This window comes from Phoca vitulina, unplaced genomic scaffold (genome assembly GCF_004348235.1).
Source record: "Phoca vitulina isolate PV1807 unplaced genomic scaffold, GSC_HSeal_1.0 scaffold22, whole genome shotgun sequence".
NCBI classification, from domain to species: Eukaryota; Metazoa; Chordata; class Mammalia; order Carnivora; family Phocidae; genus Phoca; species Phoca vitulina.
The window spans coordinates 18,576,735-18,600,022 of record NW_022589725.1 but is presented as its reverse complement, the minus strand read 5'-3'; positions in this window follow the sequence as shown (position 1 = coordinate 18,600,022).

Here is a 23,288-nt window from a genome sequence, read left to right as displayed (position 1 = left end):
AAAGATGGGGTCTCTGTGTTTCCACATGTGGTTAATCTCTTGGGGCCAAGGTGGCTGTTCTCGCTATCAGGCAGATTAACTGTATATTTATGGCCCCCGCCTGGAGAGTCCAAAATAAGTCGTAAACAGTTCCAAACAGCACAGTCAGATCCTGTTGAGGGCCTGCTTTTTCTGTATACAAGAGAGCAGCTTGTTATAAACTGCTAAAAGGGTGGAGGATGGGGGAAGGAAACCGAAAAGGCCCTCTCTTCCTGGGAAGCAATGCCGGAGTGATAAGGCGAGCGGGTCCCAGGCTTGAGAAGAGACGCCCTCTTGGCTCTGCACTTCACTTCGGACAAAACAGAGGAACTCGAGATGACACAGGCGAAGGAATGAGAGCTGGCAAGGAAGCAGCTGCCGGGACGAATGCACTTGGAACTGCTCCTCTTTTTATCAGGAGCGGCTGTAAGTGACGGATGCAACCTCCCATTGATGTGTCTGCTTGTCTTGCTTTGACTTGGGAACTAAAAAGCAAATCGTTAAAAAAAAAAAAAAAAAAAAAAAAAGGCCACTCTGGTTTGACTGGTGGAGCATTTTGCTCCTGAACTGGTCTCAAAGAGCTACAAGAATGCCACGATGAGGTTTCTCCTCATTAAGAAATTGTGTAGGACAGCTATTAATAATACTACCTCTGGTAGCAAAATGGGACCCTTTTACGAACCTGGCCATCAGATGCCCTTTCAGCGCTAATCAGTGGAAATTCAAATTCCCTTTTTTTTATCTCCCTGGAGAAGATAGAGGGGATCACCTTAAAAAATTGTTTGTATTTTTGACCAAGAAATTCCACTTTTAGGAGTTATCCTAAGGAAAAAAATCAGAGATGTACACAAACATCAATGCACACAGATGTTTGTTACAATGGTATTAATAACAAAAGAAACTATGTAAATATCCAAAAGAGGGATTGGTATATTCATACAATATAATCTTACACAGCCATTAGAAACTCTCCACCCCAGAGATATTTAGTAAGATAGGGAGAAGCACATTTTTATGGTGTTAAATGAAAAAGGCAGAATTGTTTATAGTGTGTCATCCCAATTTTCTTAGACACATGGCTTTAGCTATGGGCATGGGTATTTAGAAAGAAACTGAGGAAATATTTCAAAGCATTTGTGGAGCTAATCTTTGGATAGTGAAATTATGAATCATCTTTACCCTCCTCTTTGATATTTTTCTGAAGTTTCTAGAATTAGTATAACATAAAATCAGAAGCATTCCATATTTCATAGCCTCCCAACAACCAGGAGGATGAACAGGATCTAAAAAAAAAAAAAAAGGATGAGGTCACCTAGACTGATAATAATCACTTCTTGGAACTTCCTGATCTGAGTTTACTTTTCTGACCCAATGAACACAACAGGTAATTTCATTTACAGCCTCCTGGCAAATTTAAAGTCACTCCAGACTTCCAGAAGAGTTCCTCAACATTCACCAATAGATTTTATTTTCCCCACATGTACAGAAGAAATGGGCTTCCCCCAATGTGTTTATGTGCGGGTTAAGAGGGAAGTATTTCTTCTCATACCATTAGGGTCCTGCAGACATTCTTCTTCTATTCCCAATTCTCATTAGTCATAACTGTCCCTTTGCCTTGTTCTGAGCTACTTTCCAAGCGAGAAATACGGAGGATGTAAACTTAGGAAGCCAAGGGACTTTGTGCTGCTCAATGCTGTAATTCTACCACCCAAAACAGTGTCTAGGGCACTGTAGACACTAAATTCATACTGAAGCAATGGATAAAGGGATGGATAGTTGGATGGATGAAACTCTTCTTATCAAAATGAACAAAATTTTAGTTGCATCACTGAGTCAAACTCTGCACCTTAGAGCCCTAAAACAAAGTGAGTTTTTTGAACAAAACAAAACAGATGCCAATTAATAAATAAGCCAAAGGTACACAGTAAGATCAGACTAAAAATAAGAAACAAAGCAGCACTTGTTCCTTTAATTTAGCAAATCACCGGAACACTCTGAGACAATCAATCGTTCTTTGTCTAGAGTCAGTGATCTCAGGATTTAAGTCACAGTTTTTCCTCTTTTCTGTTTCATGACCTTTCTGTTGCCTATAATGGTAGATTTTATTTTCCAAAAATGCCTGCAACAGTATCTCCCATTCCACATCCTCTTCTGAAATGTGACCTTGCCCTTTCCCCATCTAGAGGTAGAGTCTATTACTCCATCCCCTGGAATCTGGGCACACCCTGTGACTGCTTTAGCCAATAGACTGTGAAGTGATATGCTGCCATGTCTTCACATGGTCTGCTGGAAAGACCCCCATCGAGAGGCCCTGAGACCATGTGGAAGGAGAAAGGGACACAGCTGAGCCCAGCCTTCCAGACCTCCCTGCCAAGGCACAGGCATGTGAGTGATGCCATCTTGGACCTTCCAGGCAAACCCAGATACCAGCTGAATTTCACAGTGTGATTCTACTCAGCAGCACATTGAGCAGAAGAATCACTCTGCTGAGCCCACCCAAATTACTGACCCACAAAGGTTTGGTGTAGGTTGTTACACTGCAATAGGTAACTGGAACATTTACCTTTAATCATATGGTTACACTTCCACCCAGAGATAGCTCTAATTCACCTAATCAAAGTAGCAGGATACCTTAATTGGAGAAGTTAACTTTTCTCTTGTAGGCTTGTTAGAGTGAAAAATCAGTGGTTTTCTCTCCTCACAAATCTCTCCACCTTACCTGCCTCAAAATAAGAGTAGTGTGGGGGAGCAAACCAAACTTTGCATCTTGAAAATCTGTCGTATCCCTTGCCTATAGAATGAAGAGGTTTTTATTTCCATCAAAAGGTGAAGAGTGTGTCCCCTCCTTTGAACGTGGATTGACCTTTGTATCTCATGATGCCATACTGTTTTGATTTCTGTACCTTTGTAATGTGTTTTGAAATCAGGACGTGTGAAGCATCCAGCATTTTTCTTCTTTCTCAAGATTGTTTTGGTTATGCAGAGTCCTTTGCAATTCCATATGAATTTTAGAGGTTTTTTTTCTATTTCTTTTTTAAAAATGTCATGGGGATTTTGATAGGGATTACCTTAAATCTGTAGAACACTGTGGGTAGTAGCATGGACATTTTAACAACATTAAGTTTTCCAATCCATGAACTGAGATGTCTTTTCATTTATTTGTGTCTTCTTTAATTTGTTTAAGCACTGCTTTATACTTTTCACTGTATACTAATACACAGTCTTTCTCCAGGGAGAAAGTCTTTCACCTTCTTGGTTAAGTAAATTTCAAAATATTTTACTGTTTTGATGCTATCATAAATGGGACTGTTTTCTTAATTTCCTTTTCAGATGATTAATTGTGAGTTGTTATAAAAATGTGACAGATTTTTGATGGGGCATCTGGGTGGCTCAGTTGGTTAAGCATCTGCCTTCCGCTCAGGTCAGGATCCCAGGGTCTTGGGATCAAGCCCCACATTGGACTCCCTGCTCAGCGGGGAGTCTGCTTCTCCCTCTCCCTCTGCCACTCTCTTGTGCTCTCTCATGCTGTCTTGTGCTTGCTCTCTCAAATAAATAAGTAAAATCTTAAGAAAAAATGCAACTGATTTTTGTATGTTGATTTTGTATCTGGTAACTTTGTTGAATTTGTTAGTTTTAAGTTTTTTTCTTGGAATCTTTAAGGTTTTCTACATAGAAGATCATATCATCTGTGAACACAGATAATTTTATTTCTTCTTTTCCAGTTCAGATGCATTTATTTCTTTTTCTTTCCTAATTGCTCTGGCTAGTACTTCCAGTACTATGTTGAATAGAAGTGGCAACAGTGGCTCTCCTTATCAAGCATGTGAGTGACACCATCTTAGAGGAACAGTTTTCAGTGTTCCATCACTGAATATAAAGTTAGCTGTGAGCTTTTCATATATTGGCCTTTTTATTTTAAATTGCCTGTGACCTCCTTGTTTTGTCCTACTTGTGGACATCTGGAACCATGAAGAGTGGTAGAGTTTGATTAATGCTTAAATTCAGTCATATTCACAGGGTTCAGTTCTAAGACCTTTCCAGTTTCCAAGTTTGGACCTTTTCTCAGTGGATGTTGGTGTGAAAGAGAAGAATTCCAATCCCTTTATTCTCCTTGAAAAATTTTTTGAAAAATATGATATCTAAGAGTGCCACATTATTTTATAGCCCAATTTTATTAAAAATATGGAACAGGACACATTAAGGGAGATTCCATCTAAATTGGCATAAGTTTGTCCTGACCCCATTCATTTCTTGGGAGTTGGTATATTTGTTATGCAACTCAAAAGACTAGGCTAATTGTTGACCTATCAATTGTGCAGCTGCAAGCTGAAAAAACACTCAGGTCCCCAAAGGACAGCTTAAAAAAATATAAAAGTACATCATTTGTAGCAGGCAAAGTGACTAAATTCAGCCCCATAGGAAAAATCAAGAATTTGACACATTTTTTTGAGGGGGGGGGGAAGCACTTTTCCTCTTAACAGGACTATGTCTGCAGGTTTAATGAGCAAACTTGATTGATGTAATTCCCTGAATACTAAACAAAGAAGAAAACTGGTTGATTAATTTAATGGTAAGGACTCATCTTTGTCCACATACCTCATGACTTGGGATCTGCATTATCAAGAAATTCACTCTTCATTGCAACACATACCGATTAAGCCTTAATCTATGGCTAATATGACTGAGAAACTGAGTTTTAAACTTTATTTCATTTTACTTTATTTAAATTAAAAGAATTTAACTTACAACTGACCCAATTATTGGAAAACTTTTAAATATATTTTAAAAATTTGGTGTGTGAATCTACTTTTTCAACCCTAAATTTTTATAAACTCAAAGTACAGATCATATATTTCTGGTATAAATTTAGGGGCCAAATTGAAATGTATTCTAAGTAGAAAATTTATACCAATTTCAAAAATTTAGTATGACAAAAAGAATATAAAATAATTTTTAATATCTATTACATTTTGAAATAATATTAGAGACATACTAACTTAAATAAAATATATGGTTGAGACTAAATTTACCCATTTCTGTTTACTTCTTTTAATGTGGCTATTAGAAAATTTTAAATTACAGGCATGGCTTTCATTATATTTCTATAGGACAACATTGACCTACAGAATGCTCTTAATTCAACAATTAAGTTTTGGAATGGGAATCCAGTCAATGAATAAAAGATTCATGTCTTGTTTTTTATTAACCCAGTATTATCTAAACCTGCATTATCAAACCTGCATCTTGTATTCAAACTTTTTTTATCTGTGCCTGACTTGCTCCAAGTACTACATTAGTTACCAAGGGTATAGAAATAAATTACATCCCCAGCCTTCCAGCATCTTAGAGTCTGGTAGGCAGTGACCAAGTAAACCAAATTTGGAAGTGTGATGAGTTAGGAAAAGATATATCACATGGAGGATGTGGAAATGCAAAGAAGACTCATTTGATTTGGCCAGCGGGAAGAATGGGAGGACACATCCTGGAGGCAAGGACCATTGAACTAGGAATTGTTCATGCTCTTCGTTTACTGTCTTCTTTTTTATTGGTAGTCTATGCACGGAGCCCATGCTGTAAGCATGTTATAAAGCCATATTTTGTTGATTATTCCTCTCTGAATAGATTCACATCTATTTGGGCATAAAATTTGTTCAAATCTAATGAAGAGAAGAGATGGGAGCATGCATTGGTGCAGCCTCAAGTTTCCATTTAGGTTTGTTCTCTCAGAAACTCAATGTGTTCTCTGCTCTTACAGAGAGCCATCTCCCCTCAGTGTTCAGGTTTTCCTGCTTAGGGGTGAGCAGAACATTGCAGAAAGCAAGAAAGCACAATCAAAACTATTAAAGCCATATCTAGAGCACTCAGGTGCTAACTTGAAGAGGTGCTCTCTGGCCAAAGATGGAACAATTTGAGTACCAATAAAGATAATAACTATAATAGATTGAAACACAAGTGCTTAAATAAATGAGATTTTAAAATACCTAACAGATTAATTAGCCATAATTAGAGGCTGTTAAATCAAGGAAAAGACAAATAAAAATAAAAGAAAACAAACAAGCACTTATCCTGTCTTTTCTATATGAATTATAGCAGCAAATAACCAAATAGCAGCTATAGAATTATTCCACCTAAGAAGTAGAGAATGAGTGATACAATATCATTGTTTTGCAAGCCCTGATAAATTAATGGATCTGGTCATTGAGCATCATGGCAGCCAATATCAGGAAAGAAGAGATCACCAGACATTTGTGCTACCTTAGAGAAGAACCATCACTTCCCATGAAATGTCTTGGCAAAAATGCCAAACTAGAGCTGATTAAGCCTCCTGATGTAACTTCCAATTTCAGGAAACACAAGGATACAGAAACCTGTTAAACCACACCATGGAATGCAATCAATAAAATCCAGACAGTCAGCAACTCCACAGGACAATTCTGTTTCTTTCTACAAATAAATTTAAAAGGAAAAAAGAGAGAGAGACATGGAGGGGAAACTTACAGATTAAAATAAATTTATGACATATACACACAAATCGCAGTGGTCTTATTTAAATCTTGTTTTTAAAAACTGTAAAAAAAACAACTATAAGAATATGGCATATTGAATATTGAATGATAGTAAGAAAGTTTTGTTCATTTTTAGGTAGTGTGGATTTTTGTAATCCCTTAGAGATACTGAAATACTGATGGATGAAAAAATTTGATGTCTGGGGTCTGCTTCAAAATAGTATGGGAGGAGAGGAATGGATAAGTACATAAATGAAACAAGATCGGGGCATCTGGGTGGCTCAGTTGGTTAAGCGACTGCCTTCGGCTCAGGTCACGATCCCGGAATTCCAGGATCGAGTCCGGCATTGGGCTCCCTGCTCAGCGGGGAGCCTGCTTCTCCCTCTGACCCTCCCCCATCTCATGCTCTCTCTCTCTCTCACAAATAAATAAAAAAAGCTTAAAAAAAAAAAAAGAAACAAGACCAACCACGAGTTCAATACCCTATTGCATTTTTTTTTTTTTAAAGATTTTATTTATTTGACAGAGAGAGACACAGCGAGAGAGGGAACACAAGCAGGGGGAGTGGGAGAGGAGGAAGCAGGCTTCCCACAGAGCAGAGAGCCCAATGTGGGGTTCGATCCCAGAACCCTGGGATCATGACCTGAGCCGAAGGCAGATGTTTAACGACTGAGCCCCCCGGGCGCCCCCCCATTGCATATTTGAAAGTTGCTAAGAGAGATCTTAAAAGTTCTCATCACAAGGAAGAGAAATGTGTGTATGTGTGGTGATGGATGTTCACAAAACTTAATGTGGTAATCATTTCACAGTAGATACATATATCAAGTCATTGTGTTGTACACCTAAAACTAATACAATGTTATGTGTCAGTTACAGCTCAGAAGAAAAAAAAAAAGATCAACCATGTGTTGATTGTTTAAGCAGGATGATAGTTACACAGAAGTTCATTGTACTACCCTCTCTACTTTTGTACATGTTGCAAATTTCCCATTAAAAAATTATTTTGTCTGTTTGATTGTTGGTTTGTTTGTTTTACTCAAGTTTCATTATGTCTTGTCTGTTTGATTGTTGGTTTGATTGTTTGTTTTACTCAAGTTTCATTATATCTTGCCATTGGGTGACAACCAGGCATGAATTCCTCAAGGTGCTGCATTCTCCCGACCTACAAAGACACCAACAAATTATTTGTTGTTTTCAGTACAAAAAAAACCCAGATACTTAATTTTTAAGTCACTTTCTTTTTTTTAAAGATTTAATTTATTTATTTTAGAGAGAGAGAAAAAGAGAACAGGAGTGGGGGGTAGGGGGAGAGAAACTCAAGCAGACTCTGTGCTGAGTGTGGAGCCCGACACAGGGCTCAATCCCACAACCCTGAGATCACGACCTGAGCCAAAATCAAGAGGCAGACACTCAACCGACTGACCCTCCCAGGCACCCCTGAAGTCACTTTTTTATATCATCAATGTTAAAAATGATGGTTACATGACAGCCAACCAATTAAATGCAATGTGATCAAAACAGTAGATATTTGCAAATGTATCTACATAAAATGACGAATAATTTAAAAAATTTTTAAATGGAATCTGAAGGGTTTTTTGTACAGATGAACATAGCTGAAAAATGAGACCTCCCTAGTTGGTCTCATTTTAAGTTCATGACCACAGATGTCAATTGGACTCTTGTCTAGATGTTGTCTGCAATCAAGTTATACACATGTGGGTCATTTTTCTACTCTCTCTCCTGTATGCTTCTTATGGGCTGCATTGTGTCCCCCAAAAAGATACGTTGAATTTTTAACCCAGAATACCTAGAATGTGACATGATTTGGAAACAGAGTCTTTATAGAGGTAATCAAGTTACAGTGAGGTCATTGGGGTAGGCTATAATCCAATATGACTGGTATCCTTATAAAAAGGGAAAATTTGGACACAAGGACAGATATGCACACAAGGAAATCAACGCAGATATCAGGGTGATGCTTCTGCAAGCAAAGAAATGCCAAAGATTGCCAATAAACCACTAGAAGCTAGGAGAAAAGCACAGAAAATATTCTCTCTCTTTCCTCAGAAGGAACCAAGCCTGCCAACACCTTGATCTTGGACTTGTCAGCTCCAGAACTGTAAGACAATAAATTTCCATTGCTTAAGTCATCTGGTTTGCAGTACTTTGTTATAGCACTATTAGAAAACTAATGCAATGCTTATCTCACATCTTCCCCTTTGTCTTCACACTTCCATGCTCTCTCCCCAGGCACACTGTTTGACTTTGCTTCCTCTTCCTTGAGAAATTTCAGTAATCAGAAAGGAACTTCCGCGGACTGCCACCACCAAGCCACCAAACTGCCATCATGCCTCACCTCCTAGATTTGCTTTCTGACTGCTAAACTATTTGCGCTCCTATTTCAGCCAATCCCTCATTTTGCTCACTACATCCCATCTACCAGAGATGGCTACAAAATCCAAGGGCAGAGCCAAGGGACAAACATAAATCAACCTGGTATTCTCCTTAACCCCCTTTTATGGATGTGGATATTAAGGCTTAGTTCTTCAGCATAACACAGCCATGAAGTGGCAGAAGCAGGACTAAAATCCAGGTGTGTTTAACACCAAAAATATATGCTTTTCTCTAAGAATGATCCTGAGACCACATGCATCCAGACCAGAATCACCTGGGATGCGTATCTTAAATGCATCCAGAAAGAAAGACAGACAGACAGACACACAGACATAGGCTTGTGTGAAATGCTTTCTAAGTCTTATCACACAAGGGTTGAAATAAAGAGTTTAAAGTAAAGGAGGTTAAAGAGAGTGTTGGCCTAACATGAGAAAATCTGCCTGAAATAAAATTAAGGCATGAGCAGAAACATACACATACACTCACATGCAGAGAAAGATCTTAGCACAGGTATAACCCCAATGCAAGCAACAAAGGAGTAACAGGGATAAGGTATAGGGACCTTTTGGTGACAGAATCAGCCCAGAACTATTTAGCAGCTGTGTCTATGGTGGGGAAGGGTTGGGGCAGGGGGAGCGGCAAGTTACAGCTTCCACTGATGTGTATAAATGTCCATATCTTGTGTTTAATCTAAAGGGGGACAGAGCTTGGCACGGACACTGCCCACTTTTGTTTACAGCTGCCTTTGTCCTAAGATTTGTAAAGTGGCTCTGGTATGAATGGAGAATTGTACTCTAGTCAAATATTCAGATTACAGTAAAATCACTAGACAATTGACTAATCTATTTTAAGAAACAGTCTGTGATTCAGTATAGATAACACTAACCATAGCTAAACTGAACATAAGTTAATCTGTTTTTGTTGTTGTCGTTGTACATTCCATAGGCATTTGTGATTTTGCAATCATCAATAGGATTACTATCTATCAGTGTATAGAGTAGGCCTTCTACACATGCTTGTTGAATAAATGGAAATAAAGCCAGAGTTTTCCTACTTAAATGCAGGGATTCCATAGGGAAAAAAATTAAGTGCTCTATGAGTCAAAACAGAAAATCATATAATAACAGAACTAGAAGAGAGAATAAACAAACAAAAACAAAATTTAATTTTGTATATGACATGCACATATTGCCAGTGAACAAAACTTCAAAATAGAGAAATGGGAGGGGAGAAAAAAAAAAGATAATGTAACTTCATATGGGTTTTAACAGGGAATTTAAGCCTGGTATTCCTTGGGGTTACTGATCATCAAACAACTTGTAGAAGAGTTTAAGGATAAGAAGGGGAGGAGGTGAGGGACAAACTGAAATCAAATTAAAGACACAGACTCTGCCAAAGGTGGCCAATAACTAGCCAGCTCTGCAGTGAGGAGGGACCCGTGGGTCTTCTTCCAGCAATCTCCAACAGTGACTTTTTTTTTTACTTTTTATTTTGCAACTGTGGTGAAAAAAAACAAAAACAAGAACAAAGCAACCACACAACACAAAATTTACTATGTTAACCATTTCTAAGTGTACAATTCAGTACTATTACGTATATTCATATTTTTGTCCAACCACCAGAAGTTTTTCATCTTGCAAAACTGAAACTCTATACCCATGAAATAACAATTCCTCATTTTCCCCTTCCCAGGTTCCCGTGGCAACCACCATTCTTTCTGTTGTTATGAATGTGACTACTTTAGATATCTCATACAAGTGGAATAATACACTGTCTTTTTTTTTAAGAAGGGGGTAATGGTCTATACTAACAACAATAAAATGTGGTTATGGCTATATAAAATTATATAAGAATCTAAACAAATTAGAAGTCAGTTTTGAGGTGCTGGAAGGAGTGAGCTTGTTGGCAGGGGCTTTTCAAGATGGACCTCGGGCTGAGGAAGCATCTGAGGTATGTAGCAATTCTCTAGGTAACAGAAGCCGGGAAGAACATTTTACTTCATAGAGCTGCACAGGCATTGAACACAGGTTAGGCTGCTGTGACAAAGCAAAAAAACTATCCTGACTAGCCTCTGTAGGTGACTTAACGATGTTAAAGTGTATTTCTTCTATCTTGTTGTGGTCTCATTCAAAATTAGGTTTCCATCTTGTGGTACAAAATGACTCCTCTTTCTACCATCAAGTGCTCTTTCCAGGGGGACTGTAAAATAAAGCACAAATCCCATCCATCTAAAGAACCATCCTGGAAAGTTCACAATTTCTCTGCTCCCACGGCTAAATCTTAGCCAGATGACTATACTTAGGTATAAGAGAAGCTAGGAAATGTAATCTATTCTGGTAATCCATGTGTCCCACTAAAATTCTAGAGGTTCCATTATCCAAGAAGAGGAAGATGGTCATGGGAAGAAAGCAGCAGTCATTCCCACAGTATAAGAATGAATTTTCCCCAAATATTTTCTCCAGTGTATAGATCTGCTTATGTGCACTGTCTTTTGTGACTGGCTTGTTTCACTTAGCCTAATGTCCTCAAGGTGCACCCATGTAGCATGTGTCAGGATTTCCTTCGGTTTTAATATTGAATAATATTTCACTGTATGTATATATACCACATTTTGTTTATCCCTTCATCCACTGATGGACTCCTAGGTTGCTTCCACTTTTTTCCTCATAGTTTTTCCTTGAGTGTTTTGGTTGTGGTTACTTCACCCTGTTCCAATTTGTCATTAAGGCTACTGCTGGAGATAACCCAGAGTCTGGAAATGTGGTGTTTGTACATAAGACAAGATGACTGACTGTAACATCTCAGTCATAGATCTTTATCTTCCCATGTGGTTTCAAATACGGGTGGGCCTTCTGTCATGTAAACAGAAGGCAGCTGTATAATTGGTTGCACAACCATGATTTAGAGTCACACACAACACCAGCCACTGTCCTATCATCTACCATCTTAACCTGAAGCTTGAGAGTAGATGGGCCACACTAGTGGTTCGGTCAGAGGATTCCTGTTGGACCTTTTCAGATCATGTTACATTTTGCCACGTGTCAGTCTGAGCCTCAGTTTCCTCAGCAATAGAACAAAGACACTGGGTGAGCTCCAGGATCACTGGCAACCTCTCTCTTTAAAAAGCAACCTCACTGGGGGCGCCTGGGTGGCTCAGTCGTTAAGCGTCTGCCTTCGGCTCAGGTCATGATCCCAGGGTCCTGGGATCGAGCCCCGCATCAGGCTCCCTGCTCCTCAGGAAGCCTGCTTCTCCCTCTCCCGCTCCCCCTGCTTGTGTTCCCTCTCTGGCTGTCTTTCTCTCTGTCAAATAAATAAAACCTTTAAAAAAAAAAAAAAAGCAACCTCACTGGGTTGATGTGAAATGGAAGTTAGTAGCAATGGTAGTAGTGGTGTGTAACCCTCAGCGGTTACTATGTAACAACCAACCACAAAGTCTCATAGGATTGTTGTGAAGGGAAAGTTGATAGTAATGGCGGAAGTCTTATATAAAAGCAAGCTGTTGCTACATAACAAATACAAAGTGTCAGAGGCACACAACAATAAGCATTTATCTCTTGCTCATGCACCTTCAGGTTCAGCTGATCCCAGCTGGGCTCAGTCTGGTTTCCAGTCGGCTCCATGTTTCTCATCCTCCTGAGGCCAACAGATTATGAGGTGGGGAGATAGAGATGTTCTTCTCACAGCTTTGGCAGAAGTGCAAAAGGAAGGCCATCAGCCCAAACACATCTCAGGCCTCATATCAGTTAACATCCCATTGACCAAACAAGTAAAAGGGCCAAGTGCAAAACCAAAGCATAAGATAATCAACCCACTCTGCCCACCATGAGACCATGGCAAGGCCATGATGTAAAGTATTACCACAGGGAAATAACCATGACTATGTAGGGGCAGGAAGCATAGTATTCTAGTCAATCAAATGTCAGATAATCATTTATCCTACTTGAATCTTCAGAGAGCTATTTTTCTAACATGAAGTCTCTGTTTATCCTATTCTACCCTGTAAGTTTCCCAAAACTGGTCATTCCTTGTTTCACACATACATTACTAACATGCCTATTATTGAGCTTGGCATTGTTTTCAGTCACAAAGAACACAAAGAACATGAGGATGTAATCACCAGGAGAGGGGACATCTTGGAGGTCTTATGCCCCTCTCCATCCTGTCTCCATGGCCCAGGAGAGGAAAGAGGCTCAGGGAGTGTGCATTGTTGTTCTTCTTACTGAAAGGCGCCAAGGAGACTGGAAGTGTATTTGGATTTGGATTGCCTTCTAGTCGGTTGTCCAAGTTAGAGGTCAATAAAATCTATGATACACCAGGATACACCAACAGAGGGCCTCAAGGGATTGAAAGAGGAAGAAGAGCATGTAACCTCACAATGAAATCTGAATGAGTCCCAGGCCATTTCCCAAGAACTTTGTGGCTGATTTCTGTTCTCCCTTTCTTCCATCAGGGAGGAAAACTTTCCTAGCAAACACACTCACAGGCAGAGACGCACACCCCTCAGGCTAACACCGGGAAAACTGCAAAGACAAGGCTTTGTTGACACGAGAGGCTGTGATGGAGTCAGCCAGAATCGCTGCCTGCCGGGTCGAGACAACAAGGCAGTGTTAAGGGGCTGTATTTAGACAAGCATTTGAGCCCACCAAGAGCAAGAAAAACCCACCACTGTCAGCTGGCCCTGTAGATGCACCCGACTTCCCAAACAACAGTATCCCCCAATGCAGCCCAACAGAAATGTTGATTTAAATGATTCGTGCTAATGTGAGTGTGGGATAAGGTGATGTGATTCTTGGCTTGCTGACAGCAAGCTGTGAATGATGTGGTAATGGTATATATATATTCCAGCCTGGATGCCCGAGAAGAAAGGTAGGACTGTGAAATCACAGCAGGACCCTGCCATTTGCTGCCCGGCTGAGTGCAACAGACACACACAGGGCTGTGTCCAGGTCTGTCAGGAGAGGTAGCCAGACAAGCTCTGGGAGTCCAGAAAAATCCTCAAGCTCCGCACAGAAGATTGTGTGGAGAATACCAGACAGAGAAAAAAAGTCAACTCTATATTTTAATTGTAAGAGATGGAAAAACAGTCGATAGATAACATCTTGTCAGGGTCCAAGGAAGAGCTTGCAACATGGCCACAATATGTGGGTTCCCACCTTTGTCACTATTTGTGTGACCTGTCTTCAGTATCTCCATCTTTACACCGTAGTGGGTGATTCTGAGACACTTAGTTTCATGAAGATAAAAAGAAAAGGAATTGTGCATTGAAAATTATGGTCATTAATCTCAGAATGGTTATAATAAAAAGACTGTACTTTAAAAAAAATGAGTCTGGAAAATACAGAACAACTGTCCCTCAAAATGCCCATACTTTCCATCATGAGAAATCTGAAATGGTTCACTACAGACAGGGGAATTAATTTGGGATAGAACTAGAAGATAACATCTCAAAAACTCACATCTGCTTGGCAAATGACATGGCATAGAGGTCATGCCATATATGGCATTTCTTTCTCTTTTTTTTCAGTCACTTGATCCTTTGGCTGTAGAGACTTCCCCCAGTTTTACCAAGCTATTAACATGTGATGAGTTGACCGATTATGTAACCAAGAACTCTACTTTCTAATTCCTATATAAGGAATATAGTCTGATATTGAACTCACTCATGGACACAACACAAGCCTTCCAGCAGTTCAAAATAAGACACAGAGATGCATTACTCCATCCGAACACATCTCCTGCTGTACCCCAATGCCCTTGCATCCAGCCTGGCACAATGAGGACACACCCATTTCATAAGCCCTGAGTGAAATCAACGCTGTTCACTCTACTATTTTCAGAGTAACATTAAACAACTTACAAAGGCTCCTGCTGTGGGATGGGTTTAGTTTAAATCCCACACGCAGCCTTATGATTTGGAGGCAGCCCCCTGGCCTTTGCATTCCTGGTCTTAGGCTGATGAGGCAAGGAAGATGACTTTGTCATACGACACAGGAATAACTCAAGTTCTGTTTTTATTTTTTTAAGTTTGACACATCCAACCCTCAGCACTTTCTCACTAAGCATGTTTCTTTCCATTCCTTTAGAAACCCCACAACTATTCTCAACCCTAGTGGTAATTCGGCAGCTGTAAGACTGGGTAGAGAAATGGTCTCGGGAATTCGGCTTATAGAGAAGGTGGAAGAACCCATCATGTTGATTTGGAAAGATTTCTTAAACTACTTAGATGCCCCTGAAGTACCCCCCCATCCCTCTCCCACACCTACGGTCCCAGAAAAATCCATACAAGAACATGACAACAACACAAGCTACAGCCGTGGTGTTTTCTTAAAGTATACATTTAGTCTGGGGATTAGTGGGGGGGGAAACTGTATGAAACTAAATCAGATTTTATAGTAAGGTGGTAAAAAACAAATCCATCGGGACTGAATTGACTCTGGCGAATTACAGAAGAAGAAAAAAAATCAGGTAAGTCATTTTAAATTTATACCCAAGCAAACAAATTAATTTTGTTGTGATTCCAGACCACTTTTTGTCCTCATCTGAGGGGAAGAAGTAGCTCATTTTTACAGCCTGAGATGTAACAACTGCTGGTCTTTCTGCTCTGGATAATTCCTTGAGGTTGCTTTGTTTTTGTTTTTGTTTTTGTTTTTTTAACTCTAAAAATGTTTGAAATTGAACTACACCCTCATTAGCTCGAAACCTTAAATTGGTAGCAAGGCCCAGCTTCTCTCCTAGAAACATTTTTTTTCCTAACATCTGACCCCAGCAGCTCCTCCCCACACTACCAGTCTCATTCGATCCCATAAAGACAGGCACCCACAGCTGAATTTGAGTCCAGACACCATATTTTGGGCAATGACTAAAAATACCAGCCCACCTATTTTTAGCATGGAGAATAAACATTATCTGTGTGTTTCTTTGGCTCCCAGGAGATTGTTTTTAGTCACAGAATTGAATACCCCTCCTTCCCGCCATGGATTATTTTTAAAATGCAGGCTCAGAAATAACCCACACACACAACATCGAAGACCTTACTGCCCTTAAAACTAGAAATATACTGTCCAGAATCAAAGCTAATATATTAAAAATGCGATCAACAAAAGTCAGAGGCCTAGGGAACCAACACATTTTTATTGAAGGCTTGCGACACTCTTGATATCGTGCTAAAGACCAATAAATACTTCTACTTGTAAAAAGCAGAAACTCATCCTCCATTACATGACCTGGGTGAGAAGTTGCCATGGAAATTAGGGGTGAAGAGGAAATGAACTGATAGAGTAGACTAGACTGGAAGAACTATTCAGAGGATAGGGAAGAGCCTTCATTAATTTGGCCAACTGGGGAAATCTGGAGAAAGTTGAAGTTCATGCCCTTTCTACTGCCTTCTAAACTATTGGGTCTTCCCATGTCAAAGACCACAGTGATACTGGTGATAAAGAATTTATACTGAGGGACACCTGGGTGGCTCAGTCAGTGAGGCGTCTGCCTTGTGCTCAGGTCATGCATGATCCCAGGGTCCTGGGATCGAGTCCTGCATCGGGTTCCTTGCTCATCAGAGAGCCTGCTTCTCTCTCTGCCTGTCGCTCCCCCCTGCTTGTGCTCTCTCTGACAAATAAATAAACAAAATCTTTAAAAAAAAGAAAAAAAGAAAAAAAGAACTTATACTGAGCACTTGCCTTGGGGGGTTGGTCCCTGCCATAGACCCCAAGCTTTAGAGAGTCCCACTCTGGATCTTGTCCAGCTACAACCTTCCATATAGGAAGTGAAAAATCCATGGGGCCAAGGGGATATGCCCACTGGGAGCCCATATTTCCCCATTGTTATAGGTTGAAAAGTGTCCTCCAAAAATTCATGTTGAAGTCCTTATCCCCAGGACCTCAGAATGTGATCTTATTTGGAAATAGGGTCTTTGCAGATGTAATCAAGTAATCAACCATTAGGATGGGTCCTAGTCCAATACAACCAGTATTAGATAAAAAAGGGATATTCATACAAAGGGGATATTTGAACACAGGGAGAATGCCATGTGAAGATGGAGGCAGAGACAGAGGTGATGCATCTACAGGCTAAGAAATGCCAAAGGTTTCCAGCAAACCACCAGAAGCTAGGAGAGTTCATGGAAAAGATTCTCCCTCACAGCCCTGGAAGCAACCAATCCTACTGAGACCTTCACCTCAGACTTCTAGCCTCCACAACTGTGAGACAATAAATTTCTGTTGTTTAAACCACCCAGTTCATGATACTTTGTTACGGCAGTCCTAGCAAACTAATATACCCTCCTTCTAGAATACACAACAGCGCCCAGGGCCCCAAATCTCCTGAGCGCCCCTTCCCGAGGCCCACCCTCCTAAACACAGAATGTGCCCCTGACGTATGCCCCTCTAGGTCCAAGAACAGGGGCAATTGTGCATGCAAGCGTCTATATACCAGCTTTCTCAGGAGAGGCCTCTGCAGCTGCAGGAGCTAGCAGTGGGAAGAAAGGGTTGCAGAGGACGGGCCCAGGGCTGAAGGCAGCTCTCTCCAAACAGCACAATTCAACAGGGAATCCAAGGATTTGAAGAATTCTAAATTTGAACCTTGCCTTCCAGGTAAAGATGAAGATAACACTGATCAAGAGAAGAGACTAAATTGTTTCTTTTTAATGGTGTGTTAGCTTGATTTCTAACTTTTAAATATTCCAACATGGAATACATGGGTCTCCTTCTATCTCCTGGCCTTGGTCTCACAAGGGAGGTTAGGGGAGGATGGGCCTGTTGAATTGATACCAAGATGCCACAGTCCACTCCCTTGATCTGAAACAACCCCCACCCAGCATCAGCCTAACATTTGGAAATGCAATCATTGTATATCCAAGGGTGAGCCCTGTGCCCTCCTGCCCAATGAAATTTTATTTGCTTTGCCAGAAAAGACATGTTGAATGCAAAGCCTAAAAATAAAAATTCTTTAGCTAAAATTTCCCACCAGAGCTGATTATTTTTTAAGAACTCTCAAGATCTACGTGAAAAAAATAAAAAGGCTTTGGGAAGACTCAGCATTAGACAACAAAGCAACCTGGGTCCATCTAGCTCCACAGAAGCTCAGTTCCTTAGAATTATATGACTGTCAGTCCAGGGACACTTAACCTCCATTTCAGAGGTCTGCCGTTGGCTCACCCAAAGATCTGCCAGGACAAGACAATTTGTGGAAAACCATGTTAGAGGTTATAATATAAATATACATTAACTGATACCATGGTCTGAGACCTTAAAATTTGGAGGAAATTGAATACCTGGGCCATACAAATCTAAGCACATAATGGTACCAATTGGCTCATATTTTCAGAGAGCTGGGACCTGATTTCAGGAAATGTATAACTAAAACAGAAGCATCTTTTTTTTTTAAAAGGAGACCCTTAAGAAAATTATAGAAGTAAGGATAGTTAGGCCAAGGGCTAAATCAGGTCTTGCATGGCCCCCAAGGATATGTATGAAAGGAGAATTGCACAGCAACACTAACTGGGCCATAGTAATGGTATTTTTGTGGGTCACATGTTTAGGCAACATTCAGAGAGCAATAACCGAGAATGTTCTGGATACAACACAGGGCAAAAATGGCTTTATAGAAAGTGTTTTGAGACTTAACTGAAAGACCTCAATTATCATTTCAACAAGAGACCTGGTTCTGTTGACAGGTAAGTAAAATAATCCAAGTTCAGGACAAAGTTTTGTAGAAATAGACGTAAGGATCTTAAGTCTATTCGATTATTTGTCTTTTTTTTTTTTTTTTTGCAAAAAAAGTAAAAGAAAAGTTGGTTTCTGACCTAGTGTTCAGCCCATGAACAAAAAGTTGTTTTCTGACCTAGTGTTCAGCTCAATTGCCTTGGAGAGCAGGAAATGGTTAATAAAAAAAAAGCAAGCAGGCCAGTTCATAAAAGTGGGCAACAGACTCCAACACCTCATATTCTCACTACTTTCCCTTATAAAATAATAGAAAAAGCATCATAAAATCAATATTAACTTATTTAAGTAGCTGTAAAAGAGCTCTCTGGTCATTTGGTCCAACTGTAAAATTATCTCACTGTCTCAGTGAACTGCCAATCCTTTGAGACTGTCTACCATGGCTGCCTATTAGTCCTTAATGATAAATACATTGATTACTACTGGCATATCTTTCTTAAATTTGGAGAGGAGTTTTTAAACCAAACATATCAAGTATTGCAATGGAACTCTTTCAAGGTGCTGCAAGTTACTCTATATATTCATGCAAACACACAGTGAAACAGCAGCAAAACTCAAACATCTTTTCCCAAATAAAACACCACAAAGTGTTGTACAGCCAATACAGTATCTACAAACTATTTTCTTGTACTTTTCTTTACATACTAGAAATATTAAATCATGGGTTCCCTCATAGGCAATTTTTGGGTCAAACAAGAATGCGTATACATGATTTTCCAGCTTTTATGTTCTATTTTTGCTAGAAAAAAAAGAGCTCTCAGATTCTCCTAACTGGCTAGTGTACTGCCAAGATTTTTTTTCTACTTATTTACAGTCCCTAAATCACACTCTCCTAATTTCACAAACCCATGTTAGAAATTTCCATCAGACCTCATGCTCAGGAACGGCTCTGCTTTTCCCAACAACTGGCTTGTTTCTTTTATTATAGACACTGTCATTCCTAACAACTGATGGTATTTCTCTCTTTACCTTGGCTACCAGGCTACCTGTTAATGTCTCTTACTCCTGCTAGGTAATTTTTCTACCTTTATTTCCTCCCTCATTTCAGTTATTTTCAATCATTCATTTCATATTCTAATTGCATGAATTTTTGCTTTAATTTCTTTACATAGAAAGGTAGTCCTTAAATTTGCCTTCTACTGCCTGAAAACTAGCATATGAAATTATTTTCTTTAAATTCCATCTCCTTCCTTCAACTTAGAGGAGATTTTTCTAGGCAACCCTTCCAGATAATCTGACTCACATGTCTCTAAAAACATACCCACACCATAACTCAACTTCTTTACCTTCATGTTAAAGAAGGGGCACTTATAAACACATACCCCCAACAGGTAGCTAGATCTCTACATTGTTACAGTTGGCTGTGTATAGTTTATCTCCTTCTTCCATAGTTGTATTCAGTCACAGTACTTATTTTTTTTCTCTCCTGAGAGAGGTAAAGCTCCTTGATATTAGACATTGTACCCATGCAATCTTCACTTGCTAGTCAACAACTTCCTAATTCCTGAGTAGTTCCTCACTACTTAGAAGGCTGGTGTGCACACCATTAGTTTTAATAGTAATAGTCAGGATAAGATAGGTTATGCCACAGTAACAAAACAAATCTCAGTAGATTTACACACCACAACATTTTTTTATCATTCAGAAAATTAAACTTCAAGTCCAGGTGACTCTCCAGGGCAACCACCCTCTATATGGTGCCCCTACCATCCTGCTTTGGTTTGTGAAACAAATACATCATTACATGAAGATGTATCTATGATGATCTTCAGGAGAATTACAGAGGAGCTAGAAGCCATCTACTTCACTTACGCTTATGGTTCATTAGTGAGCTGAAGTCACGTGATCCTGCCTAATTGCAAGCAGGCCATGAACATAGTCTCCTGTGTGTCCAGGGAAGAGAGGAGAGCCAGATGAGAGTGAGCCTGAATAACACCTACTACATGTGCCTACTTAAAAGAAGAGAAGCAAAGAAAAACAAACTTCAAGTTGCTAACTTGCACAAAGACTTAGGAATAAATTCAAGAAGTTTTTATTAGATGAAATTATTTTAAGTGATTAAGTCCAGTAATAAGTGTCAGGCATTACAAGACACATTTTATAAAATCAGGCCCATGCGTCTAAACAAAAATTACTATTTCAACCAATCAACAAACATTTAATGATCACCAACTGAATATGAAAGTCAATGTCAAATACTGTATACCATCTGAACTAGCATGCTTATTGGAAAAATATTTGAAAAGCCGACTTGTTGTCAGTTTTAGAAACAAGAATAAGATAAAACTAAGATATCTGACCATCCTCCCAAATTTTGAATCAGCCAGGATATAAAAATTCAAATAATTAGTCATTCAATATAAACATAATGGATATGTACCCAGGAATGTGGATGATTTCAAGTTATCAGAAACATATTTTTAGTATTTGAGGAGGGAGAATTTAAGTTGAAGAAACACAACTAAAATACTCAAAATAGAGAAAGCAAATGAACCAGAATCATGCAATAGATGACCAGAAAAGAGAGATATCAAATACAGATTGAAAATAGCTATAGAAGGCTTCAGTGGGAACATAATAATAGGTCACAGTGAAAAAGAGTAAATTTAAGATAAGAAGGGACAGAAAAATATAGTGAGAGAGACAGGAAATAGGCCTCAAAATCTTGACAAAGTTAATATTGTTTATTGATTATAGGATACCACCTTCTTTTCTCTAGTGCCAGCATTTCTTTGATCCAGTCCTATCTTACGCCCTATACCACCAAATGTCTTATTTCCTGGCTGCCTTTCATCACATCCACTCACATCTCTACTTATTTCAGCTGCCTCCTTCCTTACCCCTGTGTTGAAACTGTGCTCTTGGCTATGACCAATGACCTGGTCATTGTCAGACTACCCATTCATTAGGAAAATGCCCTTCTTCTTTGGCCTCTGTGACTCTTACCCACCCTTGTTCCCTGCTCCTCCTCAATCTCCACTGATTCCTTGTCCACCTCCTTCCTTTCTGAATGTAGCATTTCCCAAGCTTTTGCATGTTCTTCCTGCCCCTACCAGGAAATCCATTCCATCCTATGACTTCAAACATCACCTCTCTAATGACATCAAACTAAATCACCAACCTTGATGTCCTTTCTGAGCACTTCCCTATGGTCTAAAGGCCTCTCCCTGGGTGTTCTATCAGCATGTTCAAGCTGAACACACTGTCGCCATGGCTGGTCCCAAACTGTCTTATATTCACTCTCTGTTAACAGCATCAATGTCCATGCTTCCCTCTCCTTTGACCCTATTCAGGATTTCCCTGAGTGTTTATGTCAATTCCAACTTTTCAGAGGCTCCTGCACTCAAACTGTTTTCCTCTTATCTAATCTGTTGCAACTGCCTCTTGCTTTAATATCACCCCATCTAACTCATACATGCAGTAAGCACAGGTGTCCTCACACTATGGTTGACTCCCTCTCCTTCTCCAAATCCTTTGCTGGCTTCCCATTGAGTCAATATGAGCCTATACCTCTCGCCTAAGCAAGCAAAGCCCTTCCACCTCAATTTCTCTTTCCAGCTTTTTCTGCAAGTACTCCCCCAATGAACATTTTGCTCTAATCAAGAGAGATGATTCATGGTTCTCTAAATATACCTTGAGCTTCATATCTTGAAATTCCACCCATTCATTTAAAGTTTTCACAAAAACCTTTCTCCCAGTGTCATTTTCTAGTCACAAAACTTATCTATTCAACTTATAGAAAACAAACAATTTAACTCTTTTTTTTAACCTTACTATCTCTATTATTTTAAATAACTGTCAAGAATTATTCCCTCAATATGAGAAACACTTCAAGACGCAAGATGGTCTCTTCTAGAATGAAAAACAAATTTAAAACGAGCTTGAATTGAACAGTCTAGACTTTACTTTTCGATTTGCTAGTCTTAATTTTTAAGATTATAAAAATACTAAATACTTGTTTCAAGAACTTCAATCATTACAGAAATATGTAATATTAATAGCTAATATTTATTATGTGCCAGGTAATATACTAATTGCTTTATGTGAATCATGTTACTTAATCTTCACAACACCTTATGAGGTAAGAGTTAAAATTATCTGCATTTTATTAATGAATAAATTGAGCCTTGAAGAGGTTAAATAACTTGACCAAAGTTGAAAAGCTAGTAAGAAGTACAGCTGCAGGGGCGCCTGGGTGGCTCAGTCATTAAGCGTCTGCCTTCGGCTCAGGTCATCATCCCAGAGTCCTGGGATCAAGCCCCGCATTGGGCTCCCTGCTCCGCGGGAAGCCTGCTTCTCCCTCTCCCACTCCCCCTGCTTGTGTTCCCTCTCTTGCTGTGTCTCTCTCTGTCAAATAAATAAATAAAACCTTAAAAAAAAAAAAAGAAGTACAGCTGCAATTTGACTAAGTCACCATCCCAGGAATCAAAAATCCTTATAATCCCACGCTCAGATTAAAATCCTATCCTCAGTTAAAAATTTCAACTTGGAAAAAAAATTTCACCTTGGGCTTTTAGAGAATAAATAAGAGAGAGAGAACCCCTTCCGATGAGGACATTGACCTATGAAGGAAAGAACTGGAAAGTCCCTGGCTCACTCTACACAAAGGTTAAAGTTTTGAGAAGCACCTACAACATTATCTGTCCATTATCTT